The sequence below is a fragment of the Drosophila suzukii genome, unplaced genomic scaffold (genome assembly GCF_043229965.1).
Source record: "Drosophila suzukii unplaced genomic scaffold, CBGP_Dsuzu_IsoJpt1.0 scf_14, whole genome shotgun sequence".
Lineage (NCBI taxonomy): Eukaryota > Metazoa > Arthropoda > Insecta > Diptera > Drosophilidae > Drosophila > Drosophila suzukii.
The window spans coordinates 644,086-663,688 of NW_027255901.1; the positions used below are offsets into that span (position 1 = coordinate 644,086).

The following is a 19,603-nucleotide window of genomic DNA, read 5'->3' on the forward strand; positions in this document are numbered from 1 at the left end:
CTTGGCCACTTTGCACAATAAACAAACTCAACAATGTGGCGAAAAATTATCGATTTCGATAGACTTCAAACGCGTCTATCGCAGCTTTTTCATGAACGGCGTTCGATATCTGAGAACATTTTTCGCAATTTGGAACCAAGTTGTTCGTCGGTAGAAATTGTTCGATTTTCGTGCGATTTTCGTGAACAAACGTTCGAAATGTGAGAACTAAAAATGGAGAACGGATTGTTCGCATTTCATGAAAAATGTTCTTGTTTTTTTTCGTTCTTTTTTTTCTGGGTGTCTGCAAGGGTATAAAAATGTCATTTCCAAGCTTAAGAGGTTTTATGTTAAAACAAGAAAGGAAGTTAGCTTCGGCAAGCCGAAGCTTATATACCCTTGCAGCTTTAATTATTAAATTTAAAAAAACAAAAATGATATTCCCAAAAGTATAAGATAATATGTCAAAAAACACCGAAGCCTTAATTTGTTTCATATTATTTTCCTACCAATTTTCCGATCGTTCCTATGGCAGCTATATGATATAGTCGTCCGATTTTGATAAAATTAAATTCGAAATTCAGAAATAATTAAAAAATGTTATTTCCAAGCGTAGGAGGTAATATCTTAAAAAACACCGAAGCTATAATTTGTTTCATATTATTTTCCTACCAATTTTCCGATCGTTCCTATGGCAGCTATATGATATAGTCGTCCGATTTTGACAAAATTAAATTCGAAACTCAGAACTAATTAAAAAATGTTATTTCCAAGCGTTGGAGGTTATATGTTGAAAAACACCGAAGCTATAATTTGTTTCATATTATTTTTCCACCAATTTTACGACCGTTCCTATGGAAGCTATATGATATAGTCTTCCGATTTTGATAAAATTAAATTCGAAATTCAAAACTAATTAAAAAATGTTATTTCCAAGCTTAGGAGGTTATATGCTAAAAAACACCAAAGATATAATTTTTTTTAATTTGTTTTTCCTAATATTCCTATGGGAGCTATAAGATTTAGTTGTCCGATCCGGCTGGTTCCGACGTATATACTACCTGCAAAAGATGTAAGACTTTTGGGAAAGTTTCAGCCCGATAGCTTTAAAACTGAGAGACTAATTTGCGTAGAAACGGACGGACAGACGGACATGGCTAGATCGACTCGTCTAGTCATGCTGATCGAGAATATATATACTTTATGGGGTCGGAAACGTCTCCTTCACTGCGTTGCAAACTTCTGACTGAAATCAATATACCCTCTGCAAGGGTATAAAAATGTTATTTCCAAGCTTAGGAGGTTATATGTTAAACAAGGAAGAACGCTATAGTCGAGTACCTCGACTATCAGATACCCGTTACTCAGCTAAAGGGACCAATAGGAAATGGAGATATGCAAGCAGCAAAGCTAGATTAAAATGCGCCATTTACCGGCGGTAGACAGATTTAAGCGTTATGGGCGTCCCACCAAATTTTTATGACGTGATTGCCCGTAGATCAGTGAGAAAACAAAGGGTTCAAATGGTAACAGTGGTATTTATTCTCGTGGTATTAGTACAGCGGGTGTGTAGCTGGGCTGGCTTCGGTATCTCCTGGCTCTGGTTCCGCCGGCTGCTGGTGCTCCTCTTTCTGGCTCCTCGTCGCGTTGACTCGGCTTCCACTGGATCCTGGGTTTCGGGACGCTCGTAGTGGCCGCTTCCGCTTGCTTGCCGACGCGCTGCCTCGGGGTCCTTGTTGCACCTTAGACCCGCAGAGAGTTCGGCCTTGTGGGCTTCGTTCTCAGACTAGGGTGATCAAGCCTTGCTCTCCAGGCCGACGCCTTTCGAGGCAATACATGTCCCTTGCTCTGTCCCGGACGGTCCCGCTAGGTTCTTGCTCAGTTCGCGCTGACAGTCAAGGCTGCCGCCAGGAAGCTGTCTAGCAGTTCACTTCGCTTTACGCCTAGCGCAGACGAACGTTCCACCCGGCTTCACCCTAATGCGTGACGTCCGCGACGCTCCTGCGCTCCCCAATGAGCTCCGCGCGGCGGTGGTAACGTGGCTGCCGGAAATGTCTGCTGGCGTCGCTGTCGATGTCCTCTGCGCTGTCTTCTGACCAGTATCTCGTCGTTCTGGCACTCGCGGAGTTGGGCGATTGCTGTTCGGGAACTTCGCCGGTAATCGCAGGGCGGGTACCTCGACTATAGAGATATGCAAGTAGCAAAGCGAGATTAAAATGCGCCACCTACCGGCGGTATACAGATTTAAGCGTTATGGGCGTTAGGGTGGGCGTGGCAAACTTTTTTTTGGGTCAATCAATAGGTATTGATGAGAACATTACATTTCAGTTAAAATTTTTATTCTAGCATCAAACCTGTAGGAGCCACAGTTTTGGGCGGTTTGTGGACGTTAGGGTGGGCGTGGCCCTCTACTGAAACAAACTTGCGCTGCGTAAGAAGCTCAGGAACCTGCACGCCAAATCTCAATAGCCTAGCTCCCATAGTTTCCATCCGGACAGACAGACGGACAGACGGACATGGCTAGATCGACTCGGCTAGTGATCCTGATCAAGAATATATATACTTTATGGGGTCGGAGACGCTTCCTTCTGCCTGTTACATACTTTCCGACGAATCTAGTATACCCCTTTACTCTACGAGTAACGGGTATAAAAATGTTATTTCCAAGCTTAAGAGGTTATATGTTAAACAAGAAAGAACGCTATAGTCGAGTACCTCGACTATCAGATACCCGTTACTCAGATAATGGGACCAAAGGTAAATGGAGATGCAAGCAGCAAAGCGACATTGAAATGCGCCACCTACCGGCGGTAAACAGATTTAAGCGTTACGGGCGTAAGAGTAGGCGTGGCAAATTTTTTTTGGATCAATCGATAGGTATTGACCAATACATGTGGGAAAGGAAAAGAAGACCAGGAGTGGTCATGGCTACAACAGCTCTGCCTAAACTTATTTTACTTTATTTACATTAAGGTATATTCAAATCTGTTAACGTAAAATTATCGCTTGCAACTCTGTTAAAATATTATATTCGATACCGTACGAAAAGAATCGTCGCATAGAGTACTCGCTTTTGCTTTCTGTTTTTCCGAGGAAGAAGATGTAAAACGGAATATCTTATTGTCTATCAATTAAATAAAGTCATTAAACTTAATTGTTGAGATTATCTTTGAACCATCACCGGCGATCCTACAAATTTGGTGTCAGAAGTGGGATTTACTTGGAAAAACGGCAGAAAAGCGGACGTGCCACACAGATTCATTAAAATCAGAGTGCGGACAACATTGTTCTAGAAGGAGGGAAAGCAGTTCACTGGCAGATCGTATACACCTGAGAGGTAAAGTAAGGTGCGCAACCTGCGCAAAGGTTCTGCAAGTGAGCGAGGAGGCGTCAAAATCTTGCTTTGGGAAAGCGCAAATTGGGTGAAAAAGTCTGAAAAGCAGCGTCACCTTGGCCACAGGGTGTGTCGTGCCAAAGAAGGAAGACTTGAGACTACCAGCAAGTACCAGAACTGCGCTGTTCGCAGAAGAGGACAGTGAGCGATCTGGATCATTTTTTTTTGTATTTTTATACCTATAACCTATAATATTTCACAAAATTTAACCATTAAGTTAAGTACAATAATTTTTTATAATTGAAAAATTTCTACTATATGTAAGCAGAGAGTAACAACGAGTACAGAATGCAGAGGGAAGAAATTTTGTCGCTTAACGTAAACGAGCTAAAAGAGCAATTATCACAGCTTAATTTAGCTACAAGAGGTAGAAAGCAAACATTGCAGGACAGACTTCTCGACCACTACAACTTATCGGCTGACGACATCGCGGATGAGGAATCTGACTACGGGGATGCAAGTTCAATGCACAACCCAAGACCCAAATCAGACGAAGGCCGTAGTTCATTTACACTGCGCGACATTGAGGACTCACTTTCTCAGTTTAATGGTTCGAGCCAGCCGTCTGTTCACAGCTGGATCCAAGAGTTTGAAGATAATGCCGCAGCAGTCCAATGGAATAGTCTTCAAATGTTTATCTATTCGAAGCAATTGTTAAAGGGAGCAGCTAAAATATTTGTTCGAAGTCAGCCAGGTATTTCCAACTGGTCAACTCTCAAGCGAGCTTTAGAAGCTGAGTTCGGCTCAGAGGTATCGGCAATTGAAGTCCACCTAACATTAAAAAACCGGCGAAAAGGCCCAAATGAGGATTACAAGGAGTATCTCTATTCACTCATGGAAATAGGAAAGCCTGTCAATCTGGACGACCCCAGCCTTATAGAGTACTTCATCGAAGGGATACCCGACTCGAGAGCCAACAAAAGCAACTTATACTAGGCCAGGACTCTGCAGGAACTGAAGGAGCAAATAAAGGTATATGAGAAAATTCGCTGCAGTCGCCCTCAATTGCTTAATACGGCTAAATCTCATTATACCAATGAAGACAAGAAACCTGATGTGATCAAACAGCATTCCAAAAAATGTTTCAAGTGTGGTGATCCTTCGCATTTTGCCAGGGAGTGTAAACAGCCCATTAAATGCTACAGATGCGAACAGCTTGGCCACAAGGCATCGAATTGTCCAGGCAATAGGATCGCTGAAAAGAAGGAGGGAAAAAGTGCCAACTCCATGACGAACCATATCAGTAGCAATGGCAAATGTATATTTAAGGAAATTTCCTGTAATGGCGTTCGATTTTCCGCTTTGATCGATACAGGCTGTGATCTTTGCCTTATCCCTGATGACGTAGTTCAAAAGCTAGGAAATATCGAGCTTACAAACGAAAAACACTGTTTATTGGGTATTTGTAACAGCGAGCTAAATACGCTTGGCAGTTTCGCAACCATAGTTGTGGTAGACAACGCTTGTTTGGACTTAAACTTTCACGTTACCAGCAGAAATGATATTAAGTACTCAGCAGTCATCGGGAATAGCGTCCTGAAGCTGGTGGACTTGATATTCTCAGAGAATTCGGTAACATTTCAACAAAAAGGGAACCACAACATCCTGGAATCTTTTGCCGGAGAGAAAGCAGTCCAGTCTGAGTTACACATATTCCAGGAATACCCCCAGATGTGTCTTTTTGCTGAAGGTGAGGATCCCGAGATCGACGTCGCTCACCTGGAGAGGCCAATTGCTAAAACTGTAAGAGATTTGATCAACAACTACAAGCCAGAGAAGAAAAAGGACAGTCCCATTCAGATGAAGATATTGCTAAATGACGAATACCCAGTCTATGAACGCCCTCGGCGCATTTCACCTGCAGACAAGACAATTATCGACAACCAGGTAGAGAAATGGTTAGAAGAGAAGATTGTCCAACCAAGTTCGTCTGAGTATGCCTCGCCGGTTGTCTTGGTACCGAAAAAGGATGGCGGCAAGCGCCTTTGCTGCGATTATAGACGACTAAACGCTAAGATTGCCAAGGATCATTTTCCGATGCCACTTATAGACGATGTCATTGAAAAACTGCAAGGAAACAGCCTCTTCACAACACTTGACTTAGCGAATGGATTTTTCCATGTACCAGTTGAGCAAAATTCGAGAAAATATACATCTTTCGTGACACATGCAGGGCAATTCGAGTTTTTATATGTCCCTTTTGGAATTTCGAACTCACCAGTCGTATTTTCAAGATACATTTATGCGATTCTACTAGATATGGTGCAAGATGGTACAGTCGTAACATACATGGATGATCTCATTATTCCCTCTAAGAATGTAAATGAAGGAATACAAAAGTTAGAGCGTGTCCTAAATCGAGCTTCGGAGTTTAACTTGAAAATTAAGTGGAGCAAATGCCAGTTTCTCAAGGGAAAGGTAGACTTTTTGGGGTACATTGTCGAAGGAGAGACCATAAGACCGTCAGAGGCCAAAACTTAAGCAGTCAAGAACTTTTCAATTCCACATGACCGAAAGAGTCTTCAGCGTTTCCTTGGACTAACATCCTATTTTAGGCGATTCATTGCAGATTACGCGTTGAAAGCCAAACCACTTTCCGACTTGCTTCGTAAGGAAATTCCTTTCCGATTCGCCGAAGAACAGCTTGTAGCATTTGAGCAACTAAAAGTAGCATTGATATCTGCACCGGTGTTACGTTTATATAATCCTAAAGCTCAAACGGAGATACACACTGACGCTTCTATGCACTGTTACGGGGGTGTTCATCTGCAAAAAGATCCGGACGATCAACAGTTGCACCCTATCCAATACCTAAGTCGAAAGACGAAGCCAGCTGAAGAGAAATACCACTCTTACGAGCTCGAAGTGTTGGCTATAGTTGAAGCTTTAAAATAATGGCGTGTCTATTTACTTGGGATAAAGTTCAAAATTATAACCGACTGCAACGCATTTGCTTTAACGATGAAAAAGCGTGGAGAAGTTCCTCTAAGAGTGGCACGGTGGGCATTGTTTCTCCAGGATTATGACTATGTCATCGAACATCGAAGCGGCAGCAAAATACGTCACGTAGACGCCTTAAGTCGTGTTTCATGTCTAATGTTGGAAGACACTTTGCATCACAAGTTGCAGGAAGCACAGTCGCAGGATGAATGGGTTCGGGCAGTAATGGCCGCCCTCGAAAACAGCACATATGGTGACTTCTTTATTAAGCATGGCATATTGTACAAGGATCCTGTCAAAGAACTGATTGTGGTGCCCACATTAATGGAGGAAGAAATCATTCGTATGGCCCATAAGCAAGGACATTTCTCAGTAAAAAGAACTCAAGAGGCTGTCGAGAAGATATTTTACATACCGAACTTATCGAAAAAAGTAATAAGAGTGGTCAAGAGTTGCGTCGAATGTATTATTTCTGAAGGCAAGGCAGGCAAAAAGGAAGGTTTCTTAACACCCATTAACAAAGATGACAAGCCGTTGGAAACATATCATGTTGATCATGTAGGACCAATAGAGCAGACCAGCAAGAACTATAACTACATTCTCGTCGTGATCGATGCGTTCTCTAAGTTTGTCTGGCTCCACCCGACAAAAAATACAACCGCTGAAGGAGTTATCGATCGACTTACCCGTCAAGCGGCAGTGTTTGGAAACCCTAAGCGCATAATATCAGATAGAGGGGCAGCGTTTGTTGCAAACACATTTAGGCAATACTGCGACGAGAACGGGATACAGCATCTAATGATAGCCACTGGAGTTCGCCGAGGGAATGGTCAGGTGGAGCGAATCCATAAAATCATAATCCCAATGTTGGCCAAGCTTTGTCAAGAGAAATCGTCCAGCTGGTATAAACATCTAGAGGTTGTGCAGCAAGTAATGAACAGCACACCCCCAAGAAGCACGAAACTATCACCCTTCAGGATATTAACAGGGGTTGAAATGAGGACCAACAAACTATCCGAGCTCAACACGTTCCTTGAAGACGCCGCTATCGAAGAATTGGACCAAGAGAGAGAGACCGTTCGTATGGAAGCGAAGAGTAACATCTCAAAAATTCAGCAAGAGAATCGTAGGTCCTTTAACAAGGGTCGTAAGAAGGAGCTGAATTACAAAATCAACGAACTCGTCGCCATAAAGCGCACACAGTACGGGACCGGCTTAAAGTTAAAACCAAAATTCTTTGGACCTTACAAAGTAGTCACGACTCTTCCCCATTGCCGATATGACGTGGAGAAAGTTGGTGACCATGAAGGTCCAGGGAAAACATCAACCGTCGCTGAATATATGAAGAAATGGAATCCTCAGTCAGACTCAGCAGAAGAACCATCATTCGAGCCGAATGATGAATCAGGATGGCCGATTGTGGGAAAGGAAAAGAAGACAAGGAGTGGTCATGTCTACAACAGCTCTGCCTAAACTTATTTTACTTTATTTACATTAAGGTATATTCAATTTTGTTAACGTAAAATTATCGCTTGCAACTCTGTTAAAATATTATATTCGATACCGCACGAAAAGAATCGTCGCATAGAGTACTCGCTTTTGCTTTCTGTTTTTCCGAGGAAGAAGATGTAAAACGGAATATCTTATTGTCTATCAATTAAATAAAGTCATTAAACTTAATTGTTGAGATTATCTTTGAACCATCACCGGCGATCCTACATACATTTCAGTTAACATTTTTTATCTAGCATGAAAATTGTGGGCGCCCACAGCGCCCGGCTTGTGATCCTGATCAAGAATATATATACTTTATGGGGTCGGAAACGCTTCCTTCTGTGTGTTAAATACTTTCCGACGAACCTAGTATACCCTTTTACTCTACGAGTAACGGGTATAAACACCGAAGCTATAATTTGTTTCATATTATTTTCCGACCAATTTTCCAATCGTTCCTATAGCAGCTATATGAAGAAGTCGTCCGATTTTGATAAAACTTAATTCGAAATTCAAAACTTATTAAAGACAAGGAAGAACGCTATAGTCGAGTACCTCGACTATCAGATACCCGTTACTCAGATAACAAACTTTAAAATAAGTTAGCCGCGCATTTTGTTCTCTCTCCCTTGCTCTCATTTCTCGGCTCTGCTTTTGTTTCAGCCAGCGCCAAGAATGAGAAAGCATTTATATTTATAAAGCAGACATACACAACATGCTAAATATACACAATTTTAAGGCACATTCTGTATTTCAAAATATTTGGCTGAATAGCTTTGTTTGAAAGACTTATATTTGCCGCGGATATTAGTTTGCAATTTTTTACATCCACACACATGCATAAATACATATGTATGTATATATGTCGTTTTCTAGCTCTAGTGTCAAGGCTTGTCCTAACTACTTTGGTTTGAGAGCATTGGACCGAAAACGGAAAAGTTTTTTTGGGACAATATATAGGTATTTATTAAGATAATACATATTCTTTGAAAGAGATATATAAAGATGTACAGATCTTTAAAGGTTTTTGCCCGCCAATGGGACAAATGGGTTCATTATTCAATAGAATAAGTTAGCCGCGCACTTTGCTCTCTCTGAGCGCCGGCAGGGCTTTTTTCTTTGCCGCTAAGTTCGGCCGACAACTATTTACATACACACACATACACGCGTAAAAACATTTCGCATTGTCTGGCTCTGACGTCATAGCTTTATTCTTGGGAGGTTTGTGGGCGTTAGAGTGGGCGTAGCAACATTTTTGGGTCAATCGATAGGTATTGACAAGACTAATACATTTCAGTTAAAATTTTCTATCTACCATCAAAACTGTAGGAGCCACAGTCTTGGGCGGTTTGTGGGCGTTAGAGTGGGCGTGGCACTCTACTGAAACAAACTTGCGCTGCGTAAGAAGCTCAGGAATCTGCACGCCAAATCTCAATAGCCTAGCTCTTATAGTTTCCGAGATCTCAGCGTTCATCCGGACAGACAGACAGACAGACGGACAGACGGGCAGACGGACAGACGAACAGACGGACATGGCTAGATCGACTCGGCTAGTGATCCTGATCAAGAATATATATACTTTATGGGGTCGGAAACGCTTCCTTCTGCCTGTTACATACTTTCCGACGAATCTAGTATACCCTTTTACTATACGAGTAACGGGTATAACAAGGAAGAACGCTACAGTCGAGTACCTCGACTATCAGATACCCGTTACTCAGCTAAAGGGACCAAAGGGAAATGGAGATATAAAAGCAGCAAAGCGAGATTGAAATGCGCCACCTACCGGCGGTAGACAGATTTAAGCGTTATGGGCGTTAGAGTGGGCGTGGCAAATTTTTTTTGGGTCAATCGATAGGTATTGACAAGACCAATACATTTCAGTTTAAATTTTTTTTATCTAGCATGAAAATGGTGGGTGTCACAGGTTTGGGCGGTTTGTGGGCGTCAAGGTAGGCGTGGCAAACTTTTTTTGGGTCAATCGATAGGTATTGATGAGAACATTACATTTCAGTTAAAATTTTTATTCTAGCATCAAAACTGTAGGAGCCACAGTTTTGGGCGGTTTGTGGGCGTTAGAGTGGGCGTTGCACTCTGCTGAAACAAACTTGCGCTGCGTAAGAAGCTCAGGAATCTGCACGCCAAATCTTAATAGCCTAGCTCCGAGATCTCAGCGTTCATCCGGACAGACGGACATGGCTAGATCGACTCGGCTAGTGATCCTGATCAAGAATATATATACTTTATGGGGTCGGAAACGCTTTCTTCTGTCTGTTAAATACTTTCCGACCAATCTAGTATACCCTTTTACTCTACGAGTAACGGGTATAAACACCGAAGCTATAATTTGTTTCATATTATTTTCCCACCAATTTTCCGATCGGTCCTATATCAGATATATGATGTAGTCGTCCGATTTTGATAAAACTTAATTCGAAATTGAAAACTAATTAAAAACAAGGAAGAACGCTGTAGTCGAGTACCTCGACTATTAGATACCCGTTACTCAGATAATGGGACCAAAGGGAAATGGAGATATGCAAGCAGCAAAGCGAGATTGAATTGCGCCACCTACCGGCGGTAAACAGATTTAAGCGTTATGGGCGTTAGAGTGGGCGTGGCCAATTCTTTTTGGATCAATTGATAGGTATTTACGAGACCAATACATTTCAGCTAAAATTTTTTATCTAGCATGAAAATTGTGGGCGCCACAGGCTTGGGCGGTTTGTGGGCTTTAGAGTGGGCGCGGAAAACTTTTTTTTGGGTCAATCAATAGGTATTGACGAGACCAATAAATTTCAGTTAAAATGTTTTATCTAGCATGAAAATTGTGGGTGTCACAGGTTTGGGCGGTTTGTGGGCGTTAAGGTAGGCGTGGTAAACTTTTTTTGCGTCAATCGATAGGTATTGATGAGAACAATACATTTCAGTTAAAATTTTTATTCTAGCATCAAAACTGTAGGAGCCACAGATTTGGGCGGTTTGTGGGCGTTAGAGTGGGCGTTGCACTCTCCTGAAACAAACTTGCGCTACGTAAGAAGCTCAGGAATCTGCACGCCAAATCTTAATAGCCTAGCTCCGAGATCTCAGCGTTCATCTGGACAGACGGACATGGCTAGATCGACTCGGCTAGTGATCCTGATCAAGAATATATATACTTTATGGGATCGGAAACGCTTCCTTCTGCCTGTTACATACTTTCCGACGAATCTAGTATACCCTTTTACTCTACGAGTAACGGGTATAATAATAAATGCAAGGGTATAATAATTATTTCATTATTTCGCTGACCGTTTCTTTGACAGCTATATGTTAGAGTCGTCCGATTTGAATTAAATATAATTCGAAATTCTTAAAAATACACAAAATGTTATTTCCAATAGTATAAGATAATATATAAAAAACAAGGAAGAACGCTATAGTCGAGTACCTCGACTATCAGATACCCGTTACTCAGCTAAATAGAGATATGCAAGTAGCAAAGCAAGGTTAAAATGCGTCACCTACCGGCGGTATACAGATTTAAGCGTTATGGGCGTTAGAGTGGGCGTGGCAAATTTTTTTTTTGACCAATCGATAGGTTTTGTCGAGACCAATACATTTCAGCTAAAATTTTTTATCTAGCATAAAAATTGTGGGCGTCACAGGTTTTCGCGGTTTGTGGGCGTTAGAGTGGGCGTGGCATATTCGCGTGACAAACTTGCGCTGCGTATAAGGCTACGGAATCTAAATCTGAAATCCCAATTCTCTATCTTTGATAGTTTCCGAGATATCCACGTTCATATTTACGATTTCTTGAAGTTTGTGGGCGGTTTATGGGCGTTAGGGTGGGCGTGGCAATTTTTTTGGGTCAATCGATAGGTATTGATTAGAACATTACATTTCAGTTAAAATTTTTATTCTAGCATCAAAACTGTAGGAGCCACAGTTTTGGGCGGTTTGTGGGCGTTAGAGTGGGCGTGGCACTCTACTGAAACAAACTTGCGCTGCGTAAGAAGCTCAGGAATATGCACGCCAAATCTCAATAGCCTAGCTCCCATAGTTTCCGAGATCTCAGCGTTCATCCGGACAGACAGACGGACAGACGGACAGAAGGACAGACGGACAGACGGACATGGCTAGATCGACTCGGCTAGTGATCCTGATCAAGAATATATATACTTTATGGGGTCGGAAACGCTTCCTTCTGCCTGTTACATACTTTCCGACGAATCTAGTATACCCTTTTACTCTACGAGTAACGGGTATAACAAGGAAGAACGCTACAGTCGAGTACCTCGACTATCAGATACCCGTTACTCAGCTAAAGGGACCGAAGGGAAATGGAGATATAAAAGCAGCAAAGCGAGATTGAAATGCGCCACCTACCGGCGGTAGACAGATTTAAGCGTTATGTGCGTTAGAGTGGGCGTGCAAATTTTTTTTGGGTCAATCGATAGGTATTGACGAGACCAATACATTTCAGTTAAAATTTTTTATCTAGCATGAAAATTGTGGGCGCCACAGTTTTGGGCGGTTTGTAGGCGTTAGAGTGGGCGTGGCACTCTGCTGAAACAAACTTGCCCTATACAGGAATCTTAGGAATCTGCATGCCTAATCCCAGTATTGTAACTTGTATAGTTTCCGAGATCTCAGCGTTCATACGGACAGACGGACATGGCTAGATCGACTCGGCTAGTGATCCTGATCAAGAATATATATACTTTATGGGATCGGAAACGCTTCCTTCTGCCTGTTACATACTTTCCGACGAATCTAGTATACCCTTTTACTCTACGAGTAACGGGTATAATAATAAATGCAAGGGTATAATAATTATTTCATTATTTCGCTGACCGTTTCTTTGACAGCTATATGTTAGAGTCGTCCGATTTGTATTAAATATAATTCGAAATTCTTAAAAATACACAAAATGTTATTTCCAATAGTATAAGATAATATATAAAAAACAATGAAGAACGCTATAGTCGAGTACCTCGACTATCAGATACCCGTTACTCAGCTAAAGGGACCAAAGGAAAATGGAGATATGCAAGCAGCGAAGCGAGATTAAAATGCGCCACCTACCGGCGGTAGACAGATTTAAGCGTTATGTAGGTATGTTTATGTTTAGGTAGCTGGGGCAGCCATTGGAAAAGTGAAATCTGTTACAGTGGTGGGTGTGGCTAGGGGTTGAAGCACGCAATACAATTCTAAACCTGTTTACATGATGGATAAAAGGATATTAGTTAGAGAAGGATGTAAGTATCTTAAATATGAATTACAAGTACCCATCTATGACAACCCATCATTATTAAATATGAGGAACATATATTTCACCGGTGAGGAATTAGAGGGATCCAAAAGATCAATTTTATGAGAGAAGACTAATACTGTTTTTGGTAAATTAAATAGGCACTTGAAAACATATTACTCAATTAGTTAGAGAATATCAAACAACTAGATTTATCAAGCATTTTGATGGAAAAATCAAAGTATTGAATTAATATATATTTTTTTATTATCCAAATAGAAGAAATTTTCGTTTTTGGTCAAGGGATAATATTCCATGAATTTGTCCATTACCTTGACCTTTGCGTCTGCATCAAGGTATTTTAGCAATCCTTTGTAACAACTATTTGTGTTGTTGGTAACATTTATAAATTGTTCGCAAATAAAAAATACTTTCCTAATTATATATTTTATGACCTCTTTTATGAAGGGATAATATTCCATGAATTTTTTTCCAATACCTTGACCTTTACGCCTGCGTCGAGGCATTGAAGCAAATCCTTTGAAACATAACTATTTGTGTTGTTGGTAACAGTTATAAATGGTTCACAAGTAAAAAATACTTTCCTAATTATATTTTTATGATCATTTTTTATGACATTTGCGACTGCGTCGAGGCATTTTAGCAATCCTTTACACCACCACCTATGTTTATTGTAGGTAACCAACTTGACTCTGGGGTTATGGTACGGTTAGCAATGGGTGGTTTGCTTAATGGGATTTAAATTATCGGTGACAAATTTATAAGTGAAAGTCACAGACATTTTTGGACAAAGGATACAATTGGTCATTTAGGTGTGGGTATACACATTTGTTATGGTGATAGAAAATGGCATAATCACAGTGTTTTTTGTTTTTTTCTATATTACGCCGGAACGATTTCAATTACTTTCCCAATTATAGTTAGCTTTAAATGGTTTTTGGACATTCATATATTTTGTTCTTTCTAGACATTTTATTGTAGCTAATAACTATAGTTATGGGATGTAAGGCTAGCTATCGTAGTTAAGATTACTTTTATTATACCTACATAAGAAGAAAGAATACGAAAAATGGAAATGTTTTATTTTAACAATATACTAGTTAAAGTGGATGATATTATTATATATTCTTAATATCTGTAATTATGAATCAAAATTGTTTATCAAAGCAGCTTCTACACAGCTTTTAGACAACTTGTGAACAATTTATATCTTAATTAGTTTTACAATCACAGGATACATCTTCCCCCAACATAATCGGACATGTTCCTCTAAGATTTATATATCAATCTTGAGCTATTTTGGCTTTGCATTCTTTCTTACGTACATAGCAAACACACTGAAAATCAGAGTGTTAGTTTTTACTTCACATCGAAAGTCGTCTAGTGATCAAGAATTTTTGATCATTCTTAACAAAAGACTATAAAAGCTCGTAGACGTTAATAACAACTAGTAACCAGCTAATAATAAATAGTAAACATCAAGTAAACAGATATTAAAGATATATAAACCAGATACTAAATAGCTAGTAAGCAACTTTAATACATCTATTAAACAACTTGTATACATCTACTAATCATATAGAAACCAGATACTAAACAGCTAGAAAACAACTTGTATAAATCTAGTAAACAACTTGTATACATCTACTAAACATAGATACTAAACAACTTGCATACATCTACTAAATATGTTGTAACCAGAACTAAACAACTTGTATACATCTACTAAATATATAGTAACCAGATACTAAACAGCTAGTAAACCACTTGTATACATCTAGTAAACAACTTGTATACATATATTAAACATATAGAAACCAGATACTAAACAACTTGTATACATCTACTAAATATATAGTAACCAGATACTAAACAACTTGTATACACCCTTCAGTTCCAAAAAAAAAGTTTCACTTGTGAATCACCTTGGGAATCACCTGGGACATGTCCTCGTGCACAAGTGAAGAACAAGTGACGCTCCATATAGAAAATTGTATGGGATGTCCGCATTTTCACAAGTGAAAATTCAAATGAAAATTTTTCGAAGTCCTACGGGATTTCACTTTTTCCTTATACTCATTTTTCGTATGGCCTGTCACGTGCCGGTGACTCGTCCCAAGTGAATCACTTGGGAAAATCAGAATTTTTCTTTGAGTTTTCACTTGTGAAATCACTTGCAAGGGACACGTCCCAAGTGAAACACTTGGGAAAATCAGAATTTTTCCTTGAGTTTTCACTTGCAAGGGACACGTCCCAAGTGAATCAATTGTGAAAATCAGAATTTTTCCTTGAGTTTTCAATTAAAAAAATATAGAATTTAATTCATTTCATTTTAATTCATTTTAATTATATCGTACTATTTAGATTTTCAAAAATTGTACAATTATTGTTTCTGTTTTTTTGCTTCGTAAGCTTATTTTTAACGTTAGACATCGCCGTTCTTAAACCTTTGTCCGGATCCTCTGAATCCTTGGCCAACGCTCCTGAAAAAACATATGTTTAAAAAATGCGTTTTATTTGTTTAATTGTATATTTACCTTTTATAGCTTGTTGCAGAATTTTTATTGGCACAAAACATTTCGTCATCCACTTTCGGCTAACGGAACCCATTGAATACCTTCAAAATTTACTTTAAACTAAGATCAATGCACAACATCTTAAACTTAATGTAGCACTTACCTGACTTTATTATATTAACTAAACGATTAAAGTAACTCTGCTGCGCACCATTAAAATGGATGCTTCCCTTTCAATCACTCAAACAGAATGCACCAAGTCTTCTCACCCCTTTACTAGATTTCTTTTGTTTTCTCTTCGCTGTTGGCGCGTGCCACTGCACCTATACCCTTTCTAAAGTGAATTATATATCCGACTATATAGTTTTTACTTCTTAAGTAAAAAATACAATACGATTTTTTTTTTAAATGTTAATACTTAAATGTTTTAAATACTTAAATCAATTTTAACGGACTAAATTTCTATAACTTAACAAAAAAATTATATTGTAATAAAAATGTATAATAAGTAAATATAACATTATAAGTAAATTCAATATACTAAATTTTACTATAATCAAATAGTTTACTTTTATAAAACAATATTAGTTGTTTTTTTCGATACACAATAATGCTCCTAAAATATTAGGGCATTCACATGTCGCTGCTCCACGAAAATTTTTCCGCCGAAATATTAGTCGCTAGCCGAACATAACGGAGAGACGCAAAAAAAAATAACGGACCAGCCGAAATTTGTCTCTGCGAGCGCGGAGTGCAGGCAGATTATAAGACAAGAAAGAGAGGGAAATATCCGAATATCTGCCTCTCTTTGTTGCACGATCGTTTTCGTGGGCAGTCTTCTACGCTGCGCCGACTGCTCTGCTGACGTCAACAGCGGCACAGCGTTTTAGGCACAAAAAAAAAAAACAAAAAAAGCTTTTTGCCTTGAGCCATGTCACCGCGTCCCTACTGCAGAACTGAAGGGCACCTACTAAATATATAGTAGCCAGATACTAAACAGCTAGTAAACAACTTGTATACATCTAGTAAACAACTTGTATACATCTATTAAACATATAGAAACCAGATACTAAACAACTTGTATACATCTACTAAATATATAGTAACCAGATACTAAACAACTTGTATACACCTACTAAATATATAGTAGCCAGATACTAAACAGCTAGTAAACAACTTGTATACATCTAGTAAACAACTTGTATACATCTATTAAACATATAGAAACCAGATACTAAACAACTTGTATACATCTACTAAATATATAGTAACCAGCTAATCAGTATTGTAATTAAAGAGTTTATTAAACTTATTCAGAATCTTAGACAATGATGCCTTACTCATACAAATAGTATACAAATAGAATAGAATTAGTAAACTAGAACTAGAAAAATAGTTGACAACAAAAACCGATATTACCAGGTCCCAACACCTCTATCATAAACTTGAATCAGAAATTAAATTGATAGGCGCTCCTATGCTAGCTAATGATGCCTTCGAAATATGTTACAATATTATTATGGGATGGAACAAATGAATGCTTTAAAAATAATTCAGCATCTGAGAAAGATTACATTGTGAGAACTATTTTACATCTATCTATGGGAACCAAGCGAAAATCTACGCTTGGAACGAAGATTAATAAGCGACATGTTTCTTACAGAGGGCTGAAGTAAGAAAATTAATTATATACAAATATACATAAAATATAATTAATTATGAATTTAATGAAATATGTTTACAATAATAAAATATATAAAGAAATATTGAATAATCCTACAAATTTTGTATCTGACTGTAATTAAAACTCCAGGTACAAATGAAGGGGAAGTATTTTGTTCAATGTCCTTGGGTCTTGGGCATGTGGCTTTAATGACGGTCAGGTACTGATAGTTCACTGCAAGTGTGTTTGGCTAACACATCTTAGAAACTTTAACTTGTGTACTTTGATAGTTCTTAATAACACCAGTTTACAGAAAAAATTTGATGAAATACGCCTTTCAGGAAACCTTTGTTTTCCGGTAAGATACATCTCCCTGATTAAAAAAAGGGCACTTAAAATTTTTTCTATGGTACCAATTTTTTTTTAAGTGTAAAAAACGTTTTTCGCACTTTTTTATTTTCTAACTCGAGTTGTGATTACCCGAATTCGGTCGTTAGGGCCTCATTTTACAGGTAATAGAATGCCCTTTAACTTTCTTATACACATCATTGAGTTCCATTCATTAGTTTAAAAGCTACACTTCGTCAAAGTTGAAAAATTTGGAAAAAATGCAAAAACGCTGGCATAAATTGCTTCTTTAAAAATACACGCCTAAAAACCGAAATTAGTTTTATGTTGTTTTCTTAAAGGCTGAACCTTAACGGAGAATATGCGCCATTGATCACGACAATCCGTTGCTAAATCGATTTTTTACAGATTTTTAAACGTATATACCCAAGTTCAGTACTCGGGAGCAGCGGCCGTTAAACATTATTTTAAATTTTCAGTGTTGGGGAACGTAAAATTTTGGTGCATGTAGTTATGCATAACGTCAGATTCCTTTTTGCAGTTACGAGGAAATCATTTGCATATATGTATTTTTTTTTAATTTTGTGCTTACGGCTCCGCAATTTACAGAACGAGTAGAGTACATTATTTGTTTTGGGAAGATTTAAGCGTAACTTTTTTGGATGTAATGGTAGTGAAAGAACCAGTTTTATTTACACATAGACAACGATTGTTTTATTAAATGCAATATTAAGCAAAACCTTTAAAATAGTTTTGGTTTCTAATTTGCTTTTTGTAGAAGCTATTGTCCGTTTCCCGAATAAGGAACCAAATATAGTCCCCCATCATAGCGGCATCCCAAAAGCCATGATATCGGCGCTCAATTTCCTTCATTTGCTGATGGAACCGCTCCCCATGCTCATCACTTACAGCTCCCAAATTCTCCGGAAAAAAGTCCAAGTGAGAGTCGAGAAAATGAATTTTTAGCGACATATGCACTCCTGTCAAAAACAAACAAAGACATAATAAACATTACTTTTTAGAGCATATAATAGCTTACCCATAGCCTTATAGTTTTTGAGCAGGTCCCTTATAATACTTTTGTAATTTCCCGCTTTGCTATTTCCGAGAAAGTTTTCTACCACCAGTTTAAAAGATTTCCACGCTGCCGCTTCTTTAGAAGATAACAGCGTTATGAATTTATTGTCCTTTAATAGTTTTTTAATTTCAGGACCTGCAAAAACGCCCTCTTTAATTTTAGCGTAGGATAGTGCTGGGAAAAGGCTTATTAAATATGTAAATGCGGTGCTTTCTTTGTTAAGGGCTTTGACAAAGTTTTTGACCAGGCCCAATTTTATATGGAGCGGTGGGAGAATTATATTTTCCTTTTTTACGATTGGGTTATATTTTATATTGTTTTTGCCAATCACAGCACGTTTTCTTGCTTCCCACTTTTTTTTTACATAGTGCTGTGAGTCGGCTCGACTGTCCCAAAGACAAAGGAAACAACAGTTTTTGGTATAACCTCCTTGCAACCCACAGAGCATTCCAACAACCTTTAGGTCCGCACATATCTTCCATTGAAATTCATTATATTTTATTAATTTCAGCAGTGCTTCCATTGTCTCATATGACTCCTTTGTGTTTACTGCATGGGCGATCGGTAGAGATGGTTTCTCATTTCCGTTATGCAACAGGACAACCTTTAAACTCTCCTTGCTGCCGTCAATGAACAACCTCCACTCCATCGGTTTGTGGTCTACATTAAGCTCGTTAAACAAAGCGCCAATATTATTACAAAAACAAATACTGTCCTGCTTGGTAAAGAACTTCGAAAATTTTTCGTGGCGACTTCTGTAAATTGCCGTTTTAACATTTGGATTTAAAAAGCCATGCTGCTTCATTCGAGAAGCCAGAATTTCCGACTTTTCTTTGGTCAGCTCAAGATCTCTAATAAGATCATTAAGTTTTCCTTGTGATAGCTTTTCCAAATTTGGCAACGTTTCGGAATCAGTTGAATCGCATGATTCTGAAAT

The 19,603-nt window shown here is 38.8% G+C and overlaps 2 long non-coding RNA genes across 3 annotated transcripts; both read right to left on the reverse strand.

Annotated features, from left to right (window-relative positions):
* Positions 1-15,414: 15,414 nt before the first annotated feature.
* LOC139354700 (uncharacterized) lies at positions 15,415-16,478 on the reverse strand. Of its 2 annotated transcripts, XR_011605578.1 has the most exons (4): positions 16,147-16,478; positions 15,741-15,911; positions 15,599-15,678; positions 15,415-15,544 (listed from the first exon to the last, which is right to left on the reverse strand). It is a non-coding gene; the product is annotated as an uncharacterized lncRNA (long non-coding RNA). The 2 variants fall into 2 exon arrangements; XR_011605577.1 differs by lacking the exon at positions 16,147-16,478 and having other exon boundaries at positions 15,741-16,012.
* Positions 16,479-18,274: 1,796 nt separating this feature from the next.
* On the reverse strand, positions 18,275-18,951 carry LOC139354698 (uncharacterized). The gene is made up of 2 exons (XR_011605576.1): positions 18,628-18,951; positions 18,275-18,568 (listed from the first exon to the last, which is right to left on the reverse strand). It is a non-coding gene; the product is annotated as an uncharacterized lncRNA (long non-coding RNA).
* Positions 18,952-19,603: the final 652 nt, after the last annotated feature.